The sequence below is a fragment of the Ranitomeya imitator genome, chromosome 10, assembly GCF_032444005.1.
Source record: "Ranitomeya imitator isolate aRanImi1 chromosome 10, aRanImi1.pri, whole genome shotgun sequence".
Classification (NCBI taxonomy): Eukaryota; Metazoa; Chordata; class Amphibia; order Anura; family Dendrobatidae; genus Ranitomeya; species Ranitomeya imitator.
The window spans coordinates 27,829,975-27,840,573 of record NC_091291.1 but is presented as its reverse complement, the minus strand read 5'-3'; positions in this window follow the sequence as shown (position 1 = coordinate 27,840,573).

Here is a 10,599-nt window from a genome sequence, read left to right as displayed (position 1 = left end):
AATGTCTCATATCCTGTCGGGTTTGATAAGGAGATAGCAAAAGCCGGACATTGAATTACCGGCTTTTATGCTATCTAGCTCTGTATTAAATATAAATATATACATATGTGTCTCAATGACATATATATATATATATTCTATGTGTAGACATTTATTCTATCTATTCTATTCTAACCTGTCAGTGTGATTTTACTGTACACCGCACTGAATTGCCGGCTTTTCTATAGAACACTGGTGCATATTTCTCGCAAGTCACACTGCTGGTCCGTGTGTAATCCATATTTTTCTCGCCCCGATAGACTTTCATTGGCGGATTCATTGACAAACGCAGTATGCTGTGATTTTCTACGCCCGTAAAACACAGCTGCAAAATATACGGCATATAGAAGCATAGTTTTTTGCGCTTCTCATACGTCCGTAAAACTCTCTAGTATGACGCCGGCCTTAACCTGATGATGTTGAGACAGCGGAGTACAGATGGATCACTGCTCCCTGCGACTACTCCAAAAGAGTCTGATACATATTTAAAAGGCTCTTTGAAATCTTCATCATATACACTAACGCACTTTGGGACATTTATTTTCCTGTTGATGCTTTGGGAATGCAAGCAATAACTGGATAATGAGCTCAAGCAATGTAAAAAATGCAAGATGTGCTTGTACCACTAGATGGCAGTATGTACAATTACATCCTGATGCCAGCGTCTTTTCAGTACATATTTTTTTATATCTGTATAATTTTATGCATTAATTTTGCAGGGTCAATCACTCACCTACATGTACATTTATATGTTTTTCTAGTGGGGAAAATAGTAATAATTTATGTTAAAAGATTTATAGTTTAACAGCCCTTATTGAGTTCAGTGAATCTTGTATGCAAATTGCCTCTTCAGAGAAAAAGAGGACTTGAACTCTCTAGTGCCACCTGTTGGAAGTAGCGATCCTACAAGTCACAATCAACTCTTTAACGAGTCGTGCAATAGGACTTAGGATAAAAGCCAAATCAGTATCTCAATTCGCAGACACGGTGTTTCGGGCTGTTGGCCCTCGTCAGTGCGAAGTATGAGAACTGATTTGGCTAGGTGAGAGGCTCTTGTGGAGAGTGACAAACCAGCTCTTCTCCACAAGGAGAAACCTTACCCCTTGTATCTTGTATAAGTTCATAATCAGGTATATTTTATTTTTCCACTTAATTGGAATCTTCAAACCACTTTACGTAAAATGTATGTCTTACCTATGAAAAATCACTCTAAAGTGACACTAGGTGTCTCCCTTCTGAGTAACTGTCTGTTGTCAAATGTAATACAAGTCAAGCAGCATGACGTACAGATGGACTACAGGAAGTGGGGGCAGGTCTTTGTTTCTCTACAGGAAGTTGGGGCAGGTCTTTATCTCCCTACAGGAAGTTGCAGGTCTTTGTCTCTGTACAGGAAGTGTGGGCAGGTCTTTGTCTCTGTACAGGAAGTGTGGGCAGGTCTTTGTTTCCCTACAGGAAGTTGGGGCAGGTCTTTGTCTCTGTACAGGAAGTGTGGGCAGGTCTTTGTCTCTGTACAGGAAGTGTGGGCAGGTCTTTGTCTCTGTACAGGAAGTGTGGGCAGGTCTTTGTCTCTGTACAGGAAGTATCGGCAGGTCTTTGTCTCTGTACAGGACGTGTGGGCAGGTCTTTGTCTCTGTACAGGAAGTGTGGGCAGGTCTTTGTCTCTGTACAGGAAGTGTGGGCAGGTCTTTGTCTCTGTACAGGAAGTATGGGCAGGTCTTTGTCTCTGTACAGGAAGTGTGGTCTGGTCTTTTTCTCTTTACAGTGGGGTCAGGTCTTTATTTGAAGTGGGGGTCTTTATCTCTCTACAAGAAGGGGGGGTTCTTTGTCTCTCTACTGGAAGTGGGGGCAGGTCTTTATCTTGCAACAGGAAGTTGGGGTCTTTGTATCTATACAGGAAGTGGGGGCAGGTTTTTGTTTCTCCACAGAAAATGGGGTGTGGTCTTCGTTTTTCTACAGGAAGTGGGGGGTCTTTGTATACCTCCAGAAAGTGGTGGCGGGTCTTTGTCTTTCAACGGGAAGTTTGCGCAGTTCTTTGTCTCTCTACAGAAAGTGGGGTGGCTTTGTTTCTACAGGAAGTGGGAGTGGGTCTCTATACAGAAAGTTGTGGAATGTCTTTGTCACTCTAAAGAAAGTAGAGATGGGTCTTTGTCTCTCTATGGGAAGTGGGGGCAGATCTTTGTCTCTCCACAGGAAGTGGGGCAGGTCTTTGTCTCTTTACAGGAAGTGGAAGTGGGTCTTTTTCTCTATACAGAAAGTTGGGCAAGGTATTTGTCACTCTAAAGGAAGTAGAGATGGGTCTTTGTCTCTCTATGGGAAGTGGGGGCAGGTCTTTGTCTCTTACAGAAAGTAGCGTAGATTTTTGTCTTTTATGGGAAGTGGGGTCAGGTCTTTGTCTCTTTACAGGAAGTTGGGTCAGGTCTTTGTCTCTTTACAGGAAGTGGGGTCAGGTCTTTGTCTCTTTTCAGGAAGTAGGGACACGTCTTTGTTATTCTACAGGAAGTGAAGGTGGGTCATTGTCTCCTTAAAAGAAGTGGGGGGGGTCTTTGTCTACCTGGAGTAGAGGAGGATTTTTGTATCACTGTAGGAAATGGGGGCCCATTTTTCTCTCCATACAGGAACTGGGGCAGGACTTTTTCTCTGCTCAGTAAATGGAGGCAGGTCTTCATTTCTTTACACAAAATGGAGGTGGGTATTTGTCTCTCTACAGGAAGTGTTAGCGAGTCTATATCTCTCTACGGGAAGTGGAGGTGGGTCCTTGTTTACTTACAGAAAAAGGGAGGCAGGTCTTTGTCTCTCTATAGGAAGGGGAGGCAGGTCTCTGCGGCAAGTTGGGGAGTGTCTATGTTTCTTTGGGAGTGGGGAAAGGAAAAGGGTTTAAATCCTCTTCTTCATTGATATCTGGACTTTCAAAGATGGAATAGTCTCTGAGAAGGCCATGGATCAGCCTACGGTAGTGCAGGACAGACATATCCTTCTTTTACAAAAATATTCAGTTCCTGGCAAACTATGTAGCATTTTTAAATCAATTCACAGGCTGCCAAGTCTCTTTGTTGTTGGCCCTAACTGTATGATCCCCAGAAATAGTCCAAAAAGCAGCAAATGGTATTATATGCTGTTCCTGGGTACACAGTCTTTGACTTCATATTCCAGAGCATCCAACCAATCCTGTACAAGACTGCAATCCCAAAGTGCACCAGTCTTGCTGTGTTTTGGAGGTGTGATCCCTTTGGAAACAAAGTGGAGTTAAAAAATAGAAGTTAAAAAGAGGAGTGCAATAATTTTAAGTACTTAATTTTTTCCAATCTTCTTTATTACCATCTTTTTATTTCATTGGATAATGGTTTGGACTCGGGAGGGAACATTTAGCTCCTTTGGGGGAGACTGGATCATGCATTGTGGTTAAATAAATATCCTTTCCTTTTAATTTCCCATTCATTGGTTGAACTTGAAGGACATGTGCCTTTTTTTCAAGTTTTATACCATATACACTGCAGTATAAGCCTAGATTTTGAGCCCATTTTTTAGGCTGAAAGGGCCCATCTCGGCTTATACTCAAATCATTGTCCCAGTTGTCAGCGGGGGAGGGGGAGCGGCAGGAGTCGGCGGCTGTCACATTATACTCACCCCCTCCTGGCACGGTCTCTGCACTTCCCTGCTTCTCAGATGGTCTCTGGCACCGGCAGCTCTTCCTGTGTTCAGCGGTCACGTGGTACCACTCATTAATGTAATGAATATGCACGTGACTCCACTCCCATAGGTGTGGAGCGCATATTCATTATTCATAATGAGCAGCACCATGTGGCCGCTCAGTACTGGAAGGAGCTGCCGCCCCAGGACAACGGAGAAGTAGGGAAGTGCAGAGACCGTGCCAGGAGGGTGAGTATGACGGGGGAGGGTGAGCCATGCGATATTCACCTGTCCCGTCCCCATTCCACCATCGGGCTGTGTCTTCCGCGTCCTCTGGCTGTGACGTTTAGGTCAGAGGGCGCGATGACGTGGTTAGTGCGCGCCCTCTGCCGCAACAGTCACAGACAGAGAGATGGAAGACACAGCAGCGCTGTGGATGAATGGGGACAGGTGAATATTTCTAGTGTCGGGGGCCTGAGCCAGCAGCAACACCGGCACCTGGACCCTATTACGCGCTGGTGTCCTCGACCAGCTCAGGACACCGACACCTGTCCCCCAGTGATGAGAGGTGAGAATGTCATTTTATTTTTTAATCACAGCAGCAGCAAATGGGGCAAATAATTCTATGGAGCATCCTATGGGGCCATAATTATTAACCTTTATAGAGCATTGTATGGGGCATATAATTCTATGGAGCATCTTTTGGGACCATCAACCTTTATGGAGCATTATATGGGGCATATTATTCTTTGGAGCATCTTATGGGGCCATCAACCTTTGTGGAGCATTGTATGGGGCATATAATTCTATGGAGCATCTTATGGGGCCATAATTATTAACCTTTATAGAGCATTGTATGGGGCATATAATTCTATGGAGTATCTTTTGGGACCATCAACCTTTGTGGAGCATTGTATGGGGCATATAATTCTATGGAGCATCTTATGGGGCCATAAAAATTAACCTTTATGGAGCATTATATATGATGTATATTATTCTATGGAGCATCTTATAGGGCCATCAACTTTTGTGGAGCATTATATAGGGCATATTATTCTATGGAGCATCTTATGGGGCCATCAACCTTTATGGAGCATTATATGGGGCATATTATTCTATGGAGCATCTTATGGGGCCATCAACCTTTGTGGAGTATTGTATGGGGCATATAATTCTATGGAGCATCTTATGGGGCCATAATTATTAACCTTTATGGAGCATTATATATATGGTGCATATTATTCTATGGAGCATCTTATAGGGCCATCAACTTTTGTGGAGCATTATATAGGGCATATTATTCTATGGAGCATCTTATGGGGCCATCAACCTTTATGGAGCAGCATATGGGGCATATTATTCTATGGAGCATCTTATGGGGTCATCAACCTATATGGAGCATTATATGTGGCATATAATTCTATGGAGCATCTTATGGGGCCATCAACCTTTATGGAGCATTGTATGGGGGAATATAATTCTATGGAGCATCTTTTGACACCATCAACCTTTATGGAGCATCTTATGGGGCCATCATTAACCTTTTATGCAGCATTATATGGAGCATATTTTAATATGGAGCATCTTATGGGGCCATTATTAACCTTTGTGCAGCATCATATGAGGCATATATTTTGTATGGAGCATCTTATGGGGCCCATCATGAACTGTATGGAGCATTATATGGGGCTCCTGATTCAATATGGATATTCAAAAACACTTCACCTACTGATGTCTCAATTAATTTTACTTTTCTTGGTATCTATTTTTATTTTTGAAATTTACCAGTAGCTGCTGCATTTCCCACCCTAGGCTTACACTTGAGTCAATAAGTTTTCCAAGTTTTTTGTGGCAAAATTAGGGGGGGGGCGGCTTATACTCGGGTCAGCTTATACTCAAGTATATATGGTAACTTTGTTTACTGTGGTCGTCACATGAGGAAACGAGCCATAAAAAGGTAAGTAAGCAACAACTGTTTCGCCTAAATTATGCTGCTTCTGGTGTTCATCATCGAGCAGTTTGGGGCAGTAGCCAATGGCCTTGAAGCAGGTTCTAGATCTTCATACAGGGACAACCTGTGTAGGACATTTTTTTGTCAATGCACCATGGGAAAAAGTATGCAAATTAACTTTCTCCCAGAAAGAAAGAAAATTGCTGCTTGTGGTGACACCTATTGAAGCTAAATAACTGATCAATGTTGAAAGGGATCAGTAAAAAATCTTGTGTTTACTATTTCTGCAAAATTATGATTTCCAAAAAAATCCCAATATATGGACAAAGGGGTTGTCCTAAATTTGAAAAAAAAGGGTTAATTTTTCTTCTAGAAATAGTTTTGTCCAGAGACTATTATTAACTTCGATGGTGCTGGACTGCGATACCAAACACAGCCAAGGACGAGAGGAGGCGCTGTTTCTCTTAAAATAGTTGCTTTTACCCATTAATGCCCAGGTTTATTTATTTAAATGTCCTCCATTATGATAAATGAGGTCATTTCAGAAGTGGCTGATCGTCTGATATACAATATCGCCAGAAGCCGACGTTTTTTTTAACTTTTTTTGCAATTCAGCGAGAATAGTCAGACAGTACAGTTATTTCATCCAGAACAGTGTTCTCATTTTTAATTAACTTTGATTGATTTACTCTCTAATTGAATGAGGGAATTACAAGATCAGAGTGTGTACTCAGGGCCGGGAGAGGAAGGGGGACTGTTCGGCGGGGGTTTTCTATTAACCGTGATTGATGTTTCGCCTAATTGAATTAAGCAGCGGAGATGTTTGATCTCAGTCACTTCCACAGAGAAGAAAACATCTATTTGTTTTACTTTTTATTTTCAGTAATAATGGATTGAGGAAAAGTTTGACCTCGTTGTTCGCTTTTAATAAGCGCTGTGAATAGAGAATGTACACTTTGTAAGGTTAGTGCCGCGATGAGACATGTCACAGGGTAAAATCATGGGAGAGCCATCGCGGTATTTACTAATCTATGGAAAAGAAAATGGAAAAATCCAACCGATCGGAGAATGGTAAGATTTCGGTATTCCACAGAAACTGTCATGTACATTTAGTCTGATTTGTAGGCAACGTGGTATAAAGAAGGTTTACGGGATAAGATTCAGTATAACTTGTATTTTAGTTATTGAAATCCCTTGTTTTTGGTCTATATGAGTCCATTTTGAGGGTCTTCTCAGATGAGTCCAGTGGACGTTTTTTCTCACATGAGTCAAGTGGGCGGTCCTATTCAGCAATTGACAGTCTTACCTGTGTGGCTGCGCATGCAGAAATAACCGACAATCATTGAGTAGAACTACCCACTGGACTCAGTCGAGTGGGTGGTTCTTTTCATATGAGTCCAGTAGGCAGTCCTATTCATATGAGTCCAGTGGGCTGTCCTATTCATATGAGTCCAGTGGGCTGTCCTACTCATATGAGTCCAGTGGGCTGTCCTACTCATATGAATCTTGTGGCCGGTCCTACTCATATAAGACCAGTGGCCAATCCTACTCAGCAATTTACAGTCTGAAATAGCTGACAATCATTCCGTAGGACCACCTACTGGACTCATATGAACAAGACTGCCCACTGGATTCATATGAGAAGAGCCACCCACATGAGTCCTGTGGGCTGTCCTACTCATATGAGTCTATTGGGTGGACCAAATCGATGATTGATATCTATCTCTTCTTTGCACAGTCATACAAGAAAGCCGGTCAATCGCTGAATACTATCACCCACTGGACTCATATGAGTAGAACCGTCCATTAGACTTATATAAGTAGGACTGCCCTCTAGACCCATGGGTAGGACCGTCCATTGGACTTATGTACAGCGCCTTGCGAAAGTATTCGGCCCCCTGGAACTTTTCAACCTTTTCCCACATATCATGCTTCAAACATAAAGATACCAAATGTAAATTTTTGGTGAAGAATCAACAACAAGTGGAACACAGTTGTGAAGTTGAACGAAATTTATTGGTTATTTTAAACTTTTGTGGAAATTCAAAAACTGAAAAGTGGGGCGTGAAATATTATTCGACCCTTTTATCGTAATACTTTGTTGCGCCACCTTTTGCTGCGATTACAAGTCGCTTGGGGTATGTCTCTATCAGTTTTGTACATGGAGAGACTGAAATTCTTGCCCATTCTTCCTTGGCAAACAGCTCAAGCTCAGTGAGGTTGATGGAGATCGTTTGTGAACAGCAGTTTTCAGCTCTTTCCACAGATTCTCGATTGGATTGAGGTCTGGACTCTGACTTGGCCATTCTAACACCTGGATACGTTTATTAGGGAACAATTCCATTGTAGATTTTGCTTTATGTTTGGGATCATTGCCTTGTTGGAAGACAAATCTCCGTCCCAGTCTCAGGTTTTTTGCAGACTCCAACAGGTTTTCTTCAAGAATGGTCCTGTACTTGGCTCCATCCATCTTCCCATCAATTTTAACCATCTTCCCTGTCCCTGCTGAAGAATAGCAGGCCCAAACCATGATGCTGCCACCACCATGTTTGACAGTGGGGATGGTGTGTTCAGGGTGATGAGCTGTGTTGCCTTTACGCCAAACATATCGTTTGTCATTGTTGCCAAAAAGTTCGATTTTGGTTTCATCTGACCAGAGCACCTTCTTCCACATGTTTGGTGTTTCTCCCAAGTGGCTTGTTGCAAACTTTAAACTACACTTTTTATGCTTTCTTCTTGCCACTTTTCCATAAAGGCCAGATTTGTGCAGTGTACGACTGAGTGTTGTCCTATGGACAGACTGTCCCACCTCAGCTGTAGATCTCTGCAGTTCATCCAGAGTGATCATGGGCCTCTTGGCTGCATCTCTGATCAGTCTTCTCCTTGTTTGAGATGAAAGTTTAGAGGGACGGCCGGGTCTTGGTAGATTTGCAGTGGTATGATACTCCTTCCATTTCAATATGATTGCTTGCACAGTGCTCCTTGGGATGTTTAAAGTTTTGGAAATCATTTTGTATCCAAATCCGGCTTTAAACTTCTCCACAACAGTATCACGGACCTGCCTGTTGTGTTCCTTGGTCTTCATGATGCTCTCTGTGCTTCACACAGAACCCTGAGACTATCACAGAGCAGGTGCATTTATACGGAGACTTGATTACACACAGGTGGATTATATTTATCATTATTAGGCATTTAGGACAACATTGGATCATTCAGAGATCCACAATGAACTTCTGCACTGAAAGTAAAGGGGCCGAATAATATTGCACGCCTCACTTTTCAGTTTTTGAATTTCCACAAAAATGTAAAATAACCAATACATTTTGTTCAACTTCACTATTGTGTTCCACTTGTTGTTGATTTTTCACCAAAAATTTACATTCGGTATCTTTAGGTTTGAAGCATGATATGTGGGAAAAGGTTGAAACATTCCAGGGAGCCGAATACTTTCACAAGGCACTGTAAGTAGAACAGCTCTCTGGACTCATATGAGAAGAACCACCCACTGGACTCATATGAGTCGCAATGGCTACTTGAGTCATATTTATCCATGTAGCAGAGATTTCAGTAAATATAATGTACATGCTCACATGCCACACATGCACCATTGACTTGTTGGACACATTATGAAAATGCGTTACTCAGACACTGCAGATACAACACTCTGTCACACAACTATTAAGACACTTTTGTGAATATTTACTGGACTCCTTTGACCAATGGCGAAACCTGTGAGCAGAAGAAGCCCAGCATGAAGCTCCACCATTTACCAACATCACGGTCTAGTGAGACATAGTCTACTGAAGGCGCTATGCAGTTTATCTTCTATCACCGGAAGAAAATTCCAAATTGCTTTACAAATAAATATTATACTTCGCTCCTATTGATATTCTCATAAATGGACAAAATATAAAGTCACTTTATTTGCTGTTGTTAGTTTTGTGGTTTTCTATGAACTGCTGACGCTCCTCTGACTTCTCACTGTTTGGATCTTATCATTCACATCTGTATGTTACAACCACAAAACATATATTGCAAAAACAAATAAAATAATGAGCTCCAAACAGGCACATAATAAAGCAGCGATTCTACTGTATAGCCAGGATGAGAATAATCCACAAGAGTATAAGATCATTTAGTGGTAGATTTCCCCTTTTATAGTGGCATGCCTAACATAGGGGCAACGACGCCTAACTACTACATGGACCATGATAGGAAAAGGTTCTAAACTGCATGCAAGATGGTCAGGACACAGTCCTAGCAGCTACGTTATATGGAGAAAAGGAACTGGACCTCATGTCTTAACCAGTGAAATCAGGTTTTTCTTTCAGTCTCTATGCAAGTGGAGACCCTGTAACGTTACAGAGTGGGGCCACCAAGTGCTGAGGAGCAGAGGGCAGGAAAGTCTTCAATGTTCTGCTGACTCCATAACTGCAGAGTCCACATTTCCTCTGGTATAACATCAGCACAAACACTGACCCCCGACGGGAGCTTCATGGCTGAGCAGCTGCATGCAGCCTTTCATCACCAAGCACAATGCCAAGTGTTGGATCAAGTGGTCTAAAGCCGCCACCACTGGACTCTGGAGGAAACGTGTTCTGTGCAGAGACAGATCACACTTCCCTATCTGGCATCTGATGGAGGAGTCTGGGTTTGATGAAATCCAGGAGATCTTTACCCAACTGGCTGCATTGTGCCCACTATAGAGTTTGGTGGAGGAGGATAATACTATGAGCTGTTATCAGGGATCAGCATCAGCCTTAGTTCCAGAGAAAGTAAATCTTAATTTTTCAACACAAGACATTGCGGACAACTGATGCTTCCAACTTTATGGAACCAGTTTGCGGAAGGCTTTTTGTGTCCCATCAGTGCAAAAAAGCAAGTTCCATTGTTTTGGGGGAGTTTGGTGTAGAAGAAGATGACCGGTGGCAAAGATCTCCAATCACAACACCAACCAACATCGTCAGATCAACTACAAAGGA